Genomic DNA, 4,994 nt, shown 5'->3' with positions numbered 1-4,994 from the left:
TACTGATTCTATTTCTCAATCGCAATCTCTTAGTTTCGATAAGTTTTATAATTTATAACTACCCTTCAATCTACACTTGTTTTCATGTATTGGGTTTTTGTGATTAGTGTTTTCAAGATGAAATTTGTGTTTTTTAGGTTATTGGGTGATGTGTTTTTAATTTGGGGTTTCTTTGGATTTGGTAAATTGTTTAAGGTTATCTGTTATAACATTTTAGATTACTTGTTAATTGTTATTATAGGGTTTTTTACTCATAGATTCAATTACAACTACAATCCTTTGATTCTCAGCTCTTAATTTGTTAGTAGTTCATATTTGATTAGATGTTGGAAATTTAGATTAGTCCATGGTTACCATAAGAGTGATGATTTACTATATCTATTTTCACTCGCTGTTTCAGTCCACTACTAGAAAAATGTTGTTTTGGGACGGATTTTTAGACGGAATTCAAACGGCTTTCACACAGATTTTGGACGGAAAATTGCTTTCACACGGATTTCGGACGGAATGTGGCCTGTGTGAAAAACCCTCGTTGCTAATTAAAAATTCCGTCCCAAAATCCGTCCCAACCACTTTTAGACAGATTTCAGACGAAATTCATACAAGCAAGCAAATACTAATTTGTGTCCACATTGACTCAACTTGGGACAAATTTGGGACGGATTAAATATATTCTAAAAAATAAATTATTGTGGATTTTCTTATTTTTGATATATATATATTATAAAAGAAATTTATTCTAATTGCATTTTGAAATAAACCAAGACACATAAATTATTTCATTCAAATGTTACAAAATCACATTAATGTGCAACTATTTTCAGCTCAAGTAAATAATGAGCTCTACAAATATTGTCACTAAAATACATTTACATAAGATAAAATGCAAGTGTCCCAATAAAACTAGTTTCTCCTCATCCACATTAAAACTTGTTCAAGTAGCCTTTGCACATTGTCATACTTCAGTCTGCATATCCCTAAAAACCATTTCAAAATTATATATCAGTAAAGCACACAACACATTTGAAATTTGTCCAAAATCTGTCTGAAAGTGCAATTTTGCTTCAGACAAAATTCATTCCGTCCCAAAAATCCGTCCCAAATGATCAATTTTCTAGTAGTGGTCGTCATTCGAAATAGTCATGAATCATGATTACGTTTCAGTGGCTGTTCGAAGGCTTCAATCCCTGTTCCACTCGTTGTTTCAGTAGTGAAGCTCTCACTCATTGTGATTTCAGATTGCATCAACGGCATAATGCAAGCTTCAAGTGATTTTTGTCGCCATGTTGAGGTAATGATTCTACTTAATGTCAGATCATGTTTGAAATAAGATAAACTTCAAGATGAGTTCTCAAATATCAGAGTTCTAATGCCATTTTAGAGTAAATTTTAAGCTTAAGAAAAGGTTTAAATCAAAATGACATGATTGGTATGTTAACAAGACTTCACACTACTTGTATAGCTAATATTCGTGTTAAGTTTATGAAACTCTTGCGTAAACAATTACCAAAATCATGATTAGGAGGCTAATATATAGTGAGAACAGTTTTTATTATGAGGTGAAATAAAAGAAAAATATGACAGTTGGAATCAACTTCTTTATATTCTTGCTGTCAAGTTCTCAACTCAACCAATGATAAGCAAATTTTCTTCTCTAATTTAATGCTACAATATTTCTAATGGAGGCTATTTAGTGTTGGTAACATTATTCATATTTCATACTTCACTGCTTGATTTGAGAATTTTATGTTTGCACTTTGGATATAAAAAATTATGTACAAGTTTTGTTACTTTCAAACAAGAATCCTTTTGGGTTGGAATTAGTTTTGAACTTATTGGAGTTGCAATTCCAACTCCTCTTTCTTATATTCTTCTGTTGAGTGTTGACTATGATCAGCATAATTGCATTGCTTTTTCTTTTCAAAATATTATAGATAGTGACATTTATTTTTTTCACTTATATAAAATATTTGTGTTGTGCACAAATAGTAACAGAAGGTAATAATAACGAAATTGCAAACAATAAGAACACAAGAAGTTTGATAACGGAGTTCCCCTTAGGTACGTCTCCGGCTGCAGAATTCGCTACAGCTCGTTTCTATTAGATGAAAGAATGAATTAGGGTTTCAGTGTTACAAGCGGTATATATAATATCAATAGAATGACGTAAATACCCCTGCCTCCAGGCCGCCCCCAGCCTCTTCCTGATGCATATATGAACCATACTCAACAATTTGTAAGTCGGCTACACTAACTGGAGTAGCATACATACTCCACAATTTTTGGCTTCTAAATTTGTTTTGTTATAGACGGAACTGAATGACACTCCCCCCTCTCCACTCCTTCATATTTGTTTGTTCACACACACCAACATCACAAGAATAAGACTTGAGTTGATTGAAGATCGAAACATGTCTATGTAATGAGTTCTCAACTTTAAATAGTATTTTTTTTTTCATGTTGATTTCATTTTATTTTGCTTAACTTATTAGTCTGCTATTGCAATGGATGACCTTTATTTTCTTTCAAAATTGTAGGGAACCAATGTTGTGATGCAGTGAGAATTGAGTTGAGTACTTGGATATCAGTGGTAAGGAATTATGGAAATTAAGGAGCTGTAATGATGAATATGTTTTCTTGTTACAAGGTAATTCCGAAAATGAATTAGCTTAACTTTTGTGAATGATACTATTGAGATTCAGGCTCTAGCATGTTTACTAATACGTATCATTCAAATGTGAAGATCCATGATGAAGGTGTTGTTGAACTTGAAGTTGATGAAAAATGGTTTGTTTATGGAGTTTAGCAGAAAGCCGAGGTTAATAAGTACATTTTCTCTAGCTGAGATTGGTTTCCAAAGCTTGTTCCGGTATAATTGTTTTAGAGATTGGTTACAAATTACATGCCAGCTTGCTAGGGATATTTAAGGCTTGTAAAATGTAATGAAGGATCCCAATTAACTTAGGTTTGAATGTAGTTAGTTACTTTAACATCCTAGATGATGTATGTATGTCTCTTGCATGATGATATATTTTGGTTAAAATATAACTTTAGCCATTGATCTTTTCAAAGGTACACAAATATTTCAAATTGTAATGATGCAGATTGACCAAATATTGGAGGTATAATGTTTTCTAATCAATATTTTATGCTATTAGTTTTTTATTATATAGAGTCATGTTTTCATTAGATGATGTATATCTCTTGTACAATGATTTCATTTTGGCTAAAATATAATTTTAGTCCTCTATCAGTTGTGTAAAATTTACTGTGATCCTTCATCTTTGCATAGTTACACATTCACAAATTTTATGTGTTTCTAGCTGCAGGTCGTATCTCATGCTCATTGCTTGTCCACGTGCTGCGTCTTTTTTTTTGTTCGTGCCTGGGTCGTACCTCAAAAATGTTGTGTCCGGATCGGCATGGGCTGGAAACGCTTTTTACTTCTGGTGCATGAGTATAGATAGTGGCATTGGGGAGAGGTCCTAAGGCACCACCATTTAAAAAGTGTTCGCTGGAAATTTTTGTTTTGTGGAACCTGTTGGTGTGCTGCGGTATCGATGTTGTCGCAGGCAGATTGCTTATCTCAGCTTATGTATAGGTTTGACTCTTCCAGATCAGCTGCGTGATCAGTTAAGGAGTTTGGCTGGATGCTTTTTGATCCTTTTCTTCATTTGTATATAGTTTGCTTGTTTAAGATTGATTGGGTGCCTTGGATTGTCTCTTTTCCATTTGATTGTTAATCAGAATATCATAATGTATTGCTTGAGTAGTTGGTTTATTGTCAGGATAGTTGGAATTTTGTAAAGGAGATGAATTGCTTCTGTATTTTTGGATTGATTATGTATTATGTATAAATAGTTGGAAATACTTAAATATAAATATATTATGTTCATATTGTTCTGTGCATGTTTAATTGTTTGGTGCGTATGAAATAGTTTTAGGGATACAATATTAAACTAGTTTCAAAAAATTGCTTCTGTGATTGTAAATTAATAATAAAATCAACCAAAAAAAATAATAATAATAATTAATAAAAAAATAAAATTCATTAGAGACCGAAATAGAGACTGAATTTTCCACAAAGCGTCGCTAATTCGGTCGCAACAAACAGAGAAAATATTTTCAAATCGGTCACAAAATCAGTCGCTACTATCAGTCACAAAATCAGTCGCTATAGCGTCGGCTAATGCGACGCAAATGCAGTCTCTAAGCCAGTCTCTAAATTCGGTCACTATTTTCGGTCTCTAAAATCAGTCGCTAACTCGGTCGCTATAATTCGGTCGCTGGCTTGGTCACAACGGAGTAGCGACCAGGGTTGTTGATGCTGATTTTAGATGGTCGCTAATTCGGTCGCTAATGGATTTAGAGACCGATTTTGATGAAAATCGGTCTCTAAATCGGTCGCTAAAAGCGAGTTTTCTAGTAGTGAACGGTCATTTTGTGCAAGCCTTTGCAAAGAAAAATTTGAGGGCACACCAAGCATTGAAGAAGCAGAAGCAATGGGAGTATTAGAAGTACAACAATGGATTCACAATACTCACAATGAAAGGGTTCAAATAGAGACTGATTGCCTACAAGTGGTGCAGGGACTTAGGGTGTGTTTGGTTCGAGGTAAATGGAGGGGAGGGGAGGGGAGGGGAGGTGAGGGGAAAATTTTAATGAAATGTGTTTGGTTCAATTTTTAGGAGGGGAGGGGAGGTGAAAGGAGGTGAGCAAAATCCCTCCTAAACCCACTTTTTGCTTCCCCCCAAATTGGGGGGATTTGGAGGGGAGGGGAGGTGAGCTCTTTTAATATTTATTACATTCACCAAATTATCCTCGATACAATTTTAAAATTTTAAAATTACCCTTATTGTACTTTTTAAGATTTCATTAGGTAATTTCTTTTTTCTTTGCTAATTCTCCTACTTAATCGATTACATACCTACAGTTTTTTTTATTTGTTTTCGTTCCTGTAGCTCACTTGTTCAATTATTATTGTTAACATGTTT

This window comes from Trifolium pratense, linkage group LG2 (genome assembly GCF_020283565.1).
Source record: "Trifolium pratense cultivar HEN17-A07 linkage group LG2, ARS_RC_1.1, whole genome shotgun sequence".
Taxonomy (NCBI): Eukaryota; Viridiplantae; Streptophyta; class Magnoliopsida; order Fabales; family Fabaceae; genus Trifolium; species Trifolium pratense.
This window is presented reverse-complemented; position numbering follows the sequence as displayed.